A 15,064-nucleotide genomic window follows, 5' to 3' on the forward strand; every position below is an offset into this window, starting at 1 on the left:
AGAAAGCCTCGTTCCGAACGGTTCAATACGAATATGCTTCTCGTTACACCCCTAATAAATATATATATATATATATATATATATATATATATATATATATATATATATATATATATATATATATATATACACACACACAGTATATACTGTATATGGGTTTTACAAAAATCTACAAATTCCTTGATATAAAAAAAAATATATAAAATGAGTAGTCTTTACTTATTTTAAATTATTTTAGTCCTGAACATAATTTTATTTATATATTCCTTGATATTTCCAGGTTTTTCTTTATTTTGTGATTTATTTCTACTAAATTTATAGTCTACTAAAAGAGGTTTCTGTCAATCTGTTTGGATGTCATTTTGAGTGCTGCACCTGAAGGATCTCTCTTAGCGTCTGAAGAACAGGTGGAGATTCAGTCTGTCCTGAGGACGGAACCATGTGACCCTGCTGGACGCTCAGCCTATAGCAGAAACAGGGCGGTGGGACTCGATCCTGGAAAGCAAAGCTGGTCTGACTATTTAAAAATCAAGTAGTTCGTTAAATGGTCATTTCATGGAAATAGATTAATACCATTTATCTCTGTCACCCAAATTAAAGCTCCCTTCCCAGTCAACTTAGATTATTTATAGAATCAAAACAGCAAAAACACTCATTCAGAAGCCACCATAAGCTCATTAACATATCACTGACTAGATTTGCATATATTTACATTACTTGGCCCGCTCGGAAGGTTCAAAAGTAGTGTCCTTCAAGCTACAAAAGGATAGTAAAATGCTATGAATAAAGCTGGTTTTTAACTCAAGGCGGAAAAAAAGGCCTAATAAACGATGAATGTAACTACTTATCTGTCCCAAGCAACACATTATCTAGAAAACAAGCAGATTTTATGGGGAAAAACTGGAGATACAGTTGACATTCATGACATTCTGATGTCTAGGTCTCTCGTTCAGTGTAAATCTAAGGGATTTGTTGTCTGTTAGGTGAAAATCTGAACTATAAATTCACGTCTGGTATGGGACGAGTCACACCGTAAAGTTTAATACTCAGCGTCAGGGGTTTGTTTAAATCACTAACTCTTAGTGCGAGAAATTGCAGTAATGTTTGTCTTCGCAACCACCGGTAATGAGTAATTTTGTATTTTTAAGCTCTGAAGGTTTATTTATATGTGCTTTGGTTAAGAATGCAGCGCGGTTGTTTTGACGTTGTACTGCCGCTATCCAGGAGGAATCTTCCAGAAGCAAGAGGTATGCGAGATAAATATGTGAAATATGAGATATGTGATTTACGACGTGATCTGAAGACCTACACTGGGAGACTGCAGAACATCGTCATGAGATTTTGGATCAACCGGAGGAGGCCACAAACTGTCAATCATACTGAAGAGAGGAGAACATCTGCAAAGAGAGGAAGAGAAATAAGGTTTAAATCTCTAAATGTTCATAATCAGGGGTCCTTCCAGAAACACAGGAGCCGAAGGTGGAGTGTATACAATGTCAGTCTCATTAGCTTCGGTTGGACTGACGTGCTGCCAAGTTGAGCTTCTGTTGGAGCCGAATAGTGTCTGCTGACAAGTACAAGATCAGTTTCCCTAGCAGGCTGAGGCTTGTTCACACACACACACACACAGAGGTAAATAATCTGTCATTAAAATATTCAAGAATTAAATTATCGCTATTGAAAATGCTGATAATTTTATATTTGGCAGGCCGAATGTTATTTTAACACTCCAATTTCGAGTTCATGCTGCTAACAAAACATCTCAGATGGACTGACATACAGACAAAAGGACAGAGATCAGCTCCCTCTGTGTTTGATTTAATAGATCGACAGATAAACACTCCCACAATATGACAATTATAACGGATATGGTGCAAGTAGGTACCAGGGTTGTTATCGATAACGCAAACTGAAACTATTAAAAACTTTTTGTTAACTGAAACAAAGCTGAAATAAAATAAATTAAAAATGTTAGATGAAAAACTAAATGAAATTTAGAAATGTTGCCTTGGCAACTAACTGAAATAAGCACTAAACTGGAAATAAAAATACAAAAATATTTTTTAAAATAAAAATACATTTAATCTAAATACATAAGTAAAAATAAAATAAATACAAAAAACATCCTAATAAAAAGCACATAAAAATGACCAAAGATTAAGCTAAAATGAAAAAGAAAGCTGAAAATATAAAAAGTAATAATAATGTTGTTAAATTTTGAGTAAAAAATACAGTAATATTAAACAAATTATTTGAAAAAAGGCAAAAATATAAGCTACAATAAAAAAAAGAAATCTGAAAATGTAAAAAGAAACACTAAATAATATTTAAAAAGATTCATTTAAATATAAAATATTTTAAAAAGCAATAAAAATGACAAAAGAACATAAAAATGGCAAACGTTAAACTCAAATTAAAAAGAGCGCTAACAATATAAAAATAAAAGCTAATTCAAAATACTGACAAAAACTATAATAGTATAAATAGGGTATTCAAGTTGCTATATGGCTGTTTGGAGATCATCAGAAGTTCTTGATTTTTCATTACAGATCAAATTCAGTTTCTGTATTCTTAAAAGCTCCCATACATAGATGGATTTCTAGAACGCAAGAATAAAATGTTCTTAGTGGAGCTTAAAAAGTGTTCTTGAACCCTGCGTGTGCCTCAATGCAGTATGATCTGATCACTCACAACCAGTTCCACAGCTGTCTTAATCACAGTCTCGCTCTCCTTTCCCCCCCTCACCTCTTACCTTGACCCGCTCAACCGCCCTATCCAGTCCAGCGGGACGAGCCTTCGCTGAAAACACTCAAGAGGAGCTTAGTACATTCTGAGAGAATGAGACTGAAATTAAGCCATATATCTTAAGTCTTGCAGTACAGACAATCATATTGTTTTTTTTCTGGAGAAAGCTGTCTATTCCTGAGCATTAACTCAAAAAAAAAAAAAAAAAAAACACATTTTCACCCTGAGTATTTTGTTTTTACATGTATGCATTTAATAGATGTTTTTATCCAGAGTGACTTACAAAAGAGGAACAAAGCAATTTGTCAGAGCCAAAAATGCCAGGTTTATTAGGCAACTATTAAAAAGTAGATTTTTCTTGAAACAGTGTTCAGAATTAGAAAAAAACAAGATTAAACAGAAGATCAATGCTACATCAATGTAAGAATGTGCGATACAGAGCCTTTTCCCTACACATAACTGATCCAAACATGCACAAAATTATTTATTTAAGAATGAACATTTTGTCATGATTTAGTTTTGCAAATAGAAATATTAAGAAATAATATTTAAATATTTGAAAAAACTAACGGATTAAATGGACTAAATTTACTAACTGGTAAAAAATAAAAAAAGTGAACTAAAACTAAAACAAAAATAAATTAAACCTAAATAGTAATATTTAAAAAAACTAATAAAACAGATCTGACAAAAAGTATAAAATGACTAAAAATTTACTAAAATTATTATATAAAACAAAAATAAAATTTAAAAAAATTGAAAAGCATTAATATAAACTAGAATGGTATATAAATTATAATAAAATAACACAGGTTACAAATGAGGTATAATCCTTCGAAGACAAAAGGAGATATTAGTCAGAAAGTCCAGGCTGCTCTTTTCCATACAATGAAAGTGGAAAGTGACTGTGAAAAAAAAAAAAAGTGATAAAATTACCATAAAGCAGCAGTTTAAATTAATTCTGCACTGAATATCAAATGCTCTAAAAACCATTCACAAGCTTTATGTGAAGAAAAGACTAGAATTTAAGATGTTATTTACTGAAAATCTTCCCTTTCTCTAATGTTATCAGTAACTACTAAAATTAAAAATTTTCTTCAAATAAAGCAATCATATGGCTTTAAAGGACATATTTTATGTTCTTAGTGTCTTTTTGGAGACTGATAGTCCCAGTCCCCATTCACTTTCATTCTATGGAAAAGAGTAGCATGAACATTCTGCTAGACATCTCTTTTTGAGTTCCACAGAAAAAAACCCCCAATGTTTTGAAGTACACAAGAGCAAGTCAATTATGACAGAATTTCCTCAAGTGCCCTACCCCTAATCTCACAGACCCTATTCACCATGCATGCTGAAAAGCATCTTGGGTATTCGTGTACACGGCTCATGTTCATATCTGTGGAAACGTGTCACCAGAATTTCGCATCACATGCCATCTTCAACTTAAACAACACATATGGTTAAAGCAGTGACCACGCAGACAACCTTGAGTGAGCAGGCACATGTGGCAAGAGGCCAATAAAATACTCAACGCAGATGTAAATCTAGCAGACCCAGTGCTGCATACACTGACACTGTGCGCTGCTAATCTGAGCCGGAGCAGGTGGAAATAGGAGCTCATATTAACTTTCAGTTCAATGGAGTGCAGTAAGGTTCACTGATAATTCACAAATAGTGCAGAAAACAGGGTGCAGTTTGAGATCAAATATGAAGACGATATGCTCTTTGAATACTAAACAACTAGTTGGATTTAGAAGGATAAATTGTGTTTCATATTTGCTCTTTATGGTTTCATTTATATTCTATAAATAAATATTACTTAATTCATAACTTTATATCCTGTAAATAAATATTTGTTTACACATTAATAATATCAATTTCTGTATGTATGTATGTATATATATATATATATACACACACACACACATATATACACACACACATATACACACACACATATACACACACACATATACACACACACACACACACAAACACACACATATACAGTGGGGCAAATAAGTATTTGATACACTGCCACTTTTTCAAGTTTTCCCACTTACAAAGAATGGAGAGATCTGTAATTTTCATCGTAGGTACACCTCAACTGTGAGAGACAGAATTGAATGATTGTATGATTTTTGAATAATTAATTTCCATTTTATTGCATGAAGTAAGTATTTGATACAATAGAAAAATAGAACTTAATATTTGGTACAGAAACCTTTGTTTACAATTACAGAGGTCAGACGTTTCCTGTAGCTCTTGACCAGGTTTGCACACACTTCAGCAGGGATTTTGACCCACTCCTCCATACAGGTCTTCTCCAGATCTTTCAGGTTTTGGGGCAACACAGAGTTTCAGCTCCCTCCATAGATTTTCTATTGGGTTCTTATGGAGCCACTCCTTAGTTGCCCTTTCTGTGTGTTTGGGGCCATTGTCATGCTGGAAGACCCACCCACGACCCATCTTCAATGCTCTTACTGAGGGAAGGAGGTTGTTGCCCAAAATCTCACGATACATGGCCCCATCCATCCTCCCCTCAATACGGTGCAGTCGTCCCGTCCCCTTTGCAGAAAAGCACCCCCAAAGCATGATGTTTCCACCCCCATGCTTCACGGTTGGGATGGTGTTCTTGGGATTGTACTCATCCTTCTTCCTCCAAACTGGCGAGTGGAGTTTATACCAAAAAGTTATATTTTGGTCTCATCTGACCACGTGACCTTCTCCCATTCCTCCTCTGGATCATCCAGATGGTCTTCGGCAAACTTCAGACAGGCCTGGACATGTGCTGTCTTGAGCAGGGGGACCTTGCGCGCCCTGCAGGATTGTAATCCATGACGGTGTAGTGTGTTACTAATGGTAACCATTGAGACTGTGGTCCCAGCTCTCTTCAGGTCATTGACCAGGTCCTCCCATGTAGTTCTAGGCTGATCCCTCACCTTTCTCAGGATCATTGATACTCCACGAGGCGAGATCTTGCATGGAGCCCCAGTCCGAGGGAGATTGACAGTCATCTTGAATTTCTTCCATCTTCTAATAATTGCGCCAACAGTTGTTGCCTTCTCACCAAGCTGTTTGCCTATTGTCCTGTAGCCCATCCCAGCCTTGTGCAGGTCTACAATTTTGTCTCTAGTGTCCTTAGACAGCTCTTTGGTCTTGCCCATAGTGGAGAGGTTGGAGTCTGATTGATTGAGTGTGTGAACAGGTGACTTTTATACAGACAACAAGTTCAAACAGGTGCAATTAATACGAGGTAATGAGTGGAGGATAGGAGGGCTTCTTAAAGACAAACTAACAGGTCTGTGAGAGCCAGAATTCTTGCTGGTTGGTAGGTGATCAAATACTTATTTCATGCAATAAAATGGAAGTTAATTATTTAAAAATCATACAATGTGATTTTCTGGATTTTTAAAAAATATTCTGGTCTCTCACAGTTGAGGTGTACCTACGATGAAAATTACAGATCTCTCCATTCTTTGCTGTGATTGTGTGCAAGGGATCTGCAACTAAATATTAGCTTTTAATCTTTTATATCTGCCGTATGTTCAACTGTCCCAATACTTATGCTCACATCAATGAGTGGGATGAACTCTAAAAGTCCTGTTCTTTTTATTTGGTAAAACATATGTGTTGAAACGGCTAATAATAAAATGTGACATTCTGTAGTTTTCTCTCATATTCATCTTTTAATCATATTTGCAAATGTCTCCACAGCCAATTAAAATGTTTTTTTATATGAAAATAGATATGACAAAGAATAATATATAATATAATATAATATATCCAGCAGGCATTTGAGTTGTTTTATAATATAATATATATTGTTGCTATTGTCCTAATTTGTAATTTGCTTTGGATAAAAAAAAACATCTGCTAAATGATTAAACGTAAAATAAATAAAATAAAATAGATATTTAAAATGATATTTTTCATACCAGCAGGATGTTTTTAGTGTCATGTGATTATATCGTAGACTCACTTGTCACGTGTGAGACGCTGGACGACTCTCAGGGCCTGGAGGAGACACACACGGCCCTCCAGCTGCTCCGAGTTCTGCTGGATCTCTGATTCTGTGGACACACCGTGCAGAAGAGCCTCACCGAACATCCCAAAACTGTCCTGAACGAGAGCACACATGAGAAAAAGAGGGGAAACCATCATTTTCAACCATTTAACAACCTTTAGTAAATTATTCCCTAATGCTTTGCACTACTGATTTAGTTTCAGTATCTAATATGACTTATTTACTCCATTTGCACTACTGTTAACTATTTTACAAATATTGCTCATTACTTTTGCAACACAAATGTTCAGTATTTTTGTTGTGCCAATAATAAAGCACACTAAACTGAAATTAAAAATGGCAAGAAAGAGCGTGGCTAAGAAAGACTGAAGTTGTGCCTACCTTTATAAATTATTATGACAAATTGTATTTATAAATAAACTGGCCAAAATTAAGAGTCTCTGATGAAGAGGAAAGCTTCATCCCAAAAACAAACACTCACATAGACACAGATACTGTCTGCAGATTAAATGTTGACTTTGGCACCAGACAGGGCCTAACTAATAACTTGATCTATGAACTGACTCGCAGCGGTCACATGGCGGTGTTTCTATACTCAAAATGATATTTTTGCAGGTATTAATAGTCTCTACAGATAGTCAGTTCACAGAAACTGGTGACTTTTTTGGAGCCAGTAAACCACAGGACTAAACAAACAGGCTGGTATTTAAATATATTTTCACATGCTAGACAGTGTTTTGATTGCACAGTAGAGATAACTATAGTAGAATACAAAAATAAACAGTTGATTCGTACATTCTTCACACTGATTTGAAGACGTGTTGTTTAGTTTAAAAAGTGCTTGCAAGGCAGAACTGCATTGATATTCCTGAAATAATCTACATTTATTATTTTTCTTGTCCACATTTTCTGCAAATAATCCAGCTCAAACCACTTAATGTGCAGACCATTAACAAACACTGTTTAGTAGACTGTTTAGAACAGAGATTCACAAACTTTTTGTCAGCCCATCGGCGCTTTTATTGAATGGCTAATTTGCCCTGTTTAGTAAATCTGGCCCTGAAGGTCATTGCACACCGAGTCCGAAATTTCCGTCCAAAATTTTTGCACCTTAAAAAATAAATACGACCTCACGTTGTGTCAATCATGTTTGCACACTGCCTCTGGAACTTTCGCCCGTCAAAAAAATTTGGATCAGGTTTGATTTTCTGAGTTTTTCGCATCCGTAGCATGCAGTTTGATAGGAAACGATGGGGAATACAAAAAAACAGAAAAATGCATGCAAAAATTTCGGACTCAGTGTGCAATGACCTTAAGTGTTTAATTTGTATCGAGTCTATTTTAAAATTATTAATATATTTTACATTTAAATTGTTTTTTTTTTAGAAGACAAGGCTATAGATCTATTTATGTTTTTTTTTTTAAATCTAAGTCATGTCATTACAATATCTGCATACTGAATTGCAGTTGGTTGTCTTTCTTGCATTTATTTGCATACTAAATTGTGATTTTCTGCCTATTTTATTATTGATTTCTGTCCACTATCTCACCTTTTGTTGCAAAAAGGCATCACAGAAGTTTAGTCGACAGTGCAGAGTCGACAGAAAACAAGATTCGCTCAAACTTCTTTTCAGATATGAATCAGTTTCAATTTTCCCATTAATTTCTCTATTTATCTCATCAATTTATCTATTCTTTAGCTAAAGGTGACAAGATGATGTGCTGATGCACACGTAAGGCTGACAGAAAACAAGTTTGTCTGAAGTTCTTTTGATTTATGTTCAGTTGTGTTCAAAGAAGCTTTACAGTCATCTCAAATTTGCTATTTAGTCATTTAACATGTATACTGTCCAAAAAAAGGGCTGTGTCTTTGCAAGACATTGTGTTCAACTCAACTCGAGCCAGATTAGGATAAAACAATGATGTTTTGTGTTAAAAAGTCAAGTCACAATACAGATACAGATTGTCTCAAAGCAGCTTTACAGTGTTAACAGGAAAATAATGTTTCAATGATGTGGAGAAAATTCAATACTGCTGTAAAGCAGCTCTAAAAAAAAAAGAAAAAAGAAAAGAGGACAATAGTAAACAGTAATTTTTCCAGTAACCGTCAGTTCATCATTGAATCAGTACAGTTTAATAAAAGTAAAGAGTGTAAAGACCATCGACTCTACCGTGCAACTACACCGGGCTGAGACACCGGCAAAGGATTTAAGTATCGCTTTTTATTTTTATTTTATTTTCATTTATATGTTTACTATTGAAATGTTGTTGTATGCATTTGTCAATTTTATTTAATTTCTGTATTTTCTTAAAGGTGTGTGTAGATAGTATTTACAGAGTTGTAACTTTTAGTTTTAGTTACTTTTTCTTATTTGTAAGTTGCTTTGGATGTAATTCTTCTATAAAGCAGCTCTGTAAGAAACAGTGATGTCATCATCCAGCTCAGTTCAGTTCTCTTCCAATAATGTCTGTACAATCAAGCTGACAAATAGTTTAAATAAAAATGAACAAAAAGTCTCATATCTAAGCACTAAGAAACACCTAACAGTAAATCTACTTTCAAAACAGAAATAAAAAAAGCAGGTAAATCGATCAAATCTAATGATGATGGTGCGATATGAGATGACCTTTGATAAACCATGACTGGCATATCTGGATTCATCCTGACCTGTTGTTACCCTGTTAGAGCTGCTAAAGAACACGGGGTTAAGTGAGTGTGGTTGTGAACACTGAGGCTTGTTTAGACCCGTGTCTATGAAACCGGAGAACAGGAGGGGTGACTGGGCAGTAGCATTTTGTGGTATGGCCAGGTTGACATAAACAACCCCCTTCTTTATTCCCAATTTGGGGCGCTTCCTCCAAGGGAGTGGGACTGGGGGGCCGATGCCCCACCGGGTCTCTGTCATTGGTCAGCCACAGTCACTAGCAACTTTCAGGAATCTGTTATTGTGAGCGTTCGCGGGAATTCGCAGCAACTTGGAGGCGCTTCCAGGAACTGCGATCTATTGAGCTTGTCCAAACACTCACACACACACATTTCACACAAGCCTACTCGATGTAGGTATCCCACTCCCCCTCCTTTTCCTTCACACATGCACCAAAACTTCGCTGGCAGCTGACTGGCTGAGGCGCAGTGGGCGGGATTCCTTCCGGCACAGCTCTGGCCAATGGGAGCGGAGCTTTTGATAAACAGGGCTGTAATCCGACACGTAAAGCACATTGTGTTCCACTTCTTCTAGAAAACATCCAACCCCTCCTGTCTGAGCACAGAGAACGTCTTCAGCCTGTTTATACTTCTCTGAGTTTTTACTGGAACAACATATCTTCTTGGACCCAAAGTTAAAAGCTAATTATTGTCTGGAAAGTAGCCACAAAAACTCAAGGAGGAGAAAAAAAAAAGGCAGGACGTAACTGCAAACTGGTTGTAATGAGACGGGTGGTCTTGTTGAAGCACACACATGAAAAGAATAAATATCGTCAACATGCAAGCTGCATGTTGGAGAGTATAAATATGGAAAATGGATTTCAAGCATATGCTTATAATCTGATTTTAAGCATGTGTGTAGTGCACTTATAAACAGAGCCAAAGACAGCTCGAAAATAAGAAACAATACATGCATTTTACTAGTGTTATTAACTAAAATTAACCTATAAACCTAACCTTGAAATTGTTTCTGTTAATTAAAATAAAGCTGAAATAAAATAAAATGTAAATATTAGATGAAAAGCGTAAAAAACTTTAGAAATATTACTGAATAAAATTACTAAAAGATATATATATCTTTAAAAATAAATAAATAAATAAATAAATATATATATATATATATATATATATATATATATATATATATATATATATATATATATATATATATATATATAAAATAATATATATAATAAAAATAAATATTACAACGACATACAATGAAAATGATAAATAATACTAAAATAACTGCTTTGTACTGCTGTGTCACCTGGCAAACAAATAAATATTAATCTATTAAAGCTCACAACTTAGCTTCAGAAATTAGTTTGGGAAAGAATGAAAACTAGGGTGACAAAAAAGTAGAAAAGTACTAGTAAAAATATAAACCATCTCCTCGGTATAGCAAATGAACAAACATGCAGTATTTTCTTCAAAACGTCCAAAATTAAAGAGACGATCCGTCCTGGGTGTTGCTATATGGGGTTGTAAGGGGGTTTTGAGTGGTTAGTTACTAGTCTAAGGCAAATAGCAATCACCCCTGATAAAGCTGAGATCCATTCTTCAATGCAAGTATAGATCACTATAAATTGTGATGGTTGCCTTAGCAACAACTAAATAATTTAGATTTAAAAAAAAATTTAAATAGTGAGGTGCAGAAGTTGAACTGAACACTGTCAGCTAACCCAATCTGACTCAGACTGGGCCAACAAAACACGCAGGAGGAGATCTTTTATAGTTCTGAAAACAAAAACACACAAGTCAATGTTATTTCTCTTCATCTGAAAACTTTGGCCAAGACAAATCAAATCATGAGGGAGCAATAATGGGATGGCATAATCAAGTGATACTGCACAGAGTGTCATTTTGAATGTGTGTATGACTATGTTAAAGTGTATAAGTGCATCTGAAAGATGCTTTTACTAATGTGCACCCCGGGCGCCGCAGCATAAACAGCTGCCCACTTCTCCGGGTGTATGTTCACTACTGTGTGTGCACTTGAATGGGTTAAATGCAGAGCACGAATTCTGAGTATGGGTCACCAAACTTGGCAGTATGTCACTTCACTTTCACTTTCATGTGCTACCAGCTGAACTATAGTAATACAACACCATTACCCCACTGTATATTCATTGTATATGTATGTTAAAATTAACCAACTTAATGTACTGTTTACATAAATTACTCATCTGTTTATGTAACAGCCATTCATTCTTGAGTAACATAAGCTTAACAGCTAGACACAACCCAAAACAAAGATGAAACCTATTTACAATTGAGATTGCAAAAAATATTTGACTTTCTTTTTTTTTTGACACTATAATAAATAAGCATTAGACTACAAACAGAAAAAAATTAAGCTGTATTACAATTATTATTATTTTTATTATTATTAATACTACTACTACTACTACTACTACTACTACTACTAATAATAATAATAATAATAATGACAACAAAATAATATGTAATAATAGTTATTATTACTATTATTATTATTGAAATTATTCTAAAACAATTTAAGGAAATAAACGTATATGTATACATATATATTTTTTTTTTTCAAAAAAATGGTAAAAGGAAACAATACTGTCATTTTCTGAGAGCTACCTGCCCATGTAAAACTTGCAGCTATTATCATTATTATTACTATTAATAGATTTATGAAAATAATAATAATAATGAACAAAAAACTTTTTTTATTGTTATTTATTAATAACAACAATCATAATAAAAGTGTATGTTTTTTCTTTTTGTAGTTTATTACTGATTACTTATTTTAGTGTCAAAAACAAATCAATGATTAAAATAGATTCTGCATATAAGACATTGAATACCTGCTCATAAATCGTCTTTGTCTTGGATTGTCTTAAAAAATCTCATTCTCAGAGATCATGAGACTACTTTACGAGAAAAGAGTGAGTGACATATGAGCGAATGTTATCTAGTCATGTGCTGGGGTCTGTTAAAAATGTTATGTATCATGTGTATGTGCTGGCTCCATCTTTGTCAGCACCAGCTTTGGTCCAGTCAGGGTTTCCCCCGTCAACACACACTCCATACCACAGTGTCCGGTCTTCCTGAGCTTCAGTGTTTATGGCATGCTGTAGCGTCTGACACAGATCCAGTTACCGACAGTCAAATGATTCTTTTTCCATCACCCTTCATCAACACAGCACCACGTGCATTTTTTGACAACAAAACAACGTGTTCCAGTGCAGTGGAGAGATCAGGGAGGAGAACATGGACGCTTAACCTGTGGAAAATTATTTTAATCTTGCTGAATTCATGCAGCATGTGTGTAATTAAAACCTGCACACACTGACACTGACAATGACAATGCAGTAAAAAGAGAAAAAGATTTGGTTTCCGATTATCTTCCCCTCACCATAGAACCGTTTAATAACAAATCTGACCGTAAAGGCACCTACACAGAAAAAGCTCAGATGGAACATCTGGCATAAGATTCATTTTGAGGGCACAGAAAGAGCTGTGTCACTAGGGGTGTGAGATATCTATCATATATCTATCATTGTTGCTTTCATGATGTGCCAACTGATATTATTTAGTCACTCAATAATGTCGAACAAAAACACGTCCTGAGAGTCCAAAAGCATTCACTGAGTGATGAAGTTTATAATTATAATGTAGTTAGAATGCTCATATAATCAAAGTTATGAGGGCAAAAAGTCCCTGTATAGGTTTTTATTTTTCATATTTATAAGATATCATATAATTTAGTGATAGCACAACAAGCAAGAATGATGTTTTCCCGAATATCAGCATGTGAGAGTGAACGCAAATTGTGAATTTGTCATTTTAGACACAATATTCTCTTTTTTTTTCCTGTTTCGCCAACGAAAATAGTTCCACACAAAGCCGGAGTAGAACTGTTGTGCGTCTCAGAGCAACATTCATATAGAACAATTTGGAGTAGAAGTTACAATTACGTCACTTGCAGCTGCGCACACATTGTGGTGGTAGAAAAAAACTGATAACAAGTGGAGGGAAATGAGTAGAATCCATGGAATAAGGTTAAAAATTTACTATTGTGCCTTTGGATGCCAAATCATTTTTATAGAATACTGTCGTCAAAGACGCCATTTGAAACTAAATGCAGATGTGGACAGACAATAGATGAAACCTACTGATTACCCTATACTTTTAAAGCATAAATTTGGTTTAAACAATATGTTTGCATAAGATTCACATATGCAGACGTACTGTATTGTATTAGCCCTACTGTTACAGCATGAAATACTATTTAAACCTATGTAACATTTACCTATTTTATCTCACAATTTGGATTTTCTTTCTCACTAATGCAAGTTTATATCTCCTAGTTCGGACTTTATAACTCGATTTAACTCAACAATTGCGAGTTCGTCAATTCTGAGGGAAAAAAAAGCCAGAAGTACGGGATCTAAACTCTGAGCCAAGGGTAAAAGAGAGTATGACGAGTTGATTTTGCTTATCAGAACCGTGAGATATAAATCTCGGAATTGCGAGAAAAAAGTCAGAATTTTGAAATATAAACTCAAAATTACCTTTTTTATTTTTTTTCCATGGCTTCCATTGTCTGTTACTATAAAAGTGTAATTTTTTTTTGCCATCAGATAGGCCCCGCCCACAAACAAACCTTGCAAACACCTAAATAGATATATAGACAGTCACGCGCTTTGTTTCTAAATGAATCAGTCATTATGAACAAATCATTTGTGATTCAATGAATCACTAATTAAGACATACACTTGTCGCCACCTACTGGCGGTATTAGTGCCATATCATGACAGGCTTAAAGCTATGGTCTACGATTTCAAAGATTGTTCATTATTAATAACCTCGTTTAGATGCTGGTTATGGTTCTACAGTACAATCCTAATAATATGAAGAGAAAAAAGAATGAAAAAAATCCATTCACTCTATTGGGTGTACACCCGCAGAGAAATTGACCAATGTAAGCTGTCCGGCCGGACAGCTTACATTGGTTAACTGCTCTCATCCAATCCCCTGCTCCACTCGCGTCTCCACCCACCGCACCCCACCCCGCCCCCTCCTGTGACATGAAATTTTGCGCGAAAGTAGGCAGCATCAACTCAGCAATGGAGAAAAACCAACAAACAGACAGCAGCAAGCGGCCCCTGCTCGCCCCAACAGTCAAGGTTAGAAGAAAGAGAAAGTCAATTGAGGAAAGAGCAGAGATTAAAAAAAAATGTGAAGAACGCCGGACTCAAAGCCGAATCAATATAGTGTCCACCATTGCCCGTTGGAGGAAGCTTCAGAGAAACCTTGGACTTAAAACCGACGCTGACATGGCTGACTTTTTGTTGAGCAGGTAAGCATTTATTTATACTTTTATGGTGTGGTGTATTACATAAATAGCTTTTTATCAGTCTGACAACATGATCATGCTACCGGTCGGCATTGGAATGTTAGCCGACATCGCGCATGGTACATCTCTGTTCCATGTTTACTCCTGCTTGACTGAGTGACGTTGTTCAGGTCGTTTCCCGGTGGGAGGGATCAGGTAGCACAGAGGGGAGGGGGTGTGCGTGTGGAGGGGCGGGATGAGTTTTTTAAAAATTCTG

At 35.3% G+C, this 15,064-nt stretch overlaps 1 pseudogene across 1 annotated transcript in view; it reads right to left on the reverse strand.

The window, feature by feature from the left end:
* Window positions 1–15,064, reverse strand: part of LOC306863680 (DNA repair-scaffolding protein-like) — a 40,973-nt pseudogene that overhangs the window by 10,946 nt on the left and 14,963 nt on the right. The window contains exons 7-11 of the transcript XR_013786098.1: window positions 11,162–11,216; window positions 9,865–10,032; window positions 6,728–6,867; window positions 1,310–1,397; window positions 376–495 (exon numbers count right to left, since the gene is read on the reverse strand). The product of XR_013786098.1 is annotated as a DNA repair-scaffolding protein-like (transcript). The remainder of the gene's footprint in view (window positions 1–375; window positions 496–1,309; window positions 1,398–6,727; window positions 6,868–9,864; window positions 10,033–11,161; window positions 11,217–15,064) is intronic.

This window comes from Barbus barbus (assembly GCF_936440315.1).
Source record: "Barbus barbus genome assembly, chromosome: 44".
NCBI lineage: Eukaryota > Metazoa > Chordata > Actinopteri > Cypriniformes > Cyprinidae > Barbus > Barbus barbus.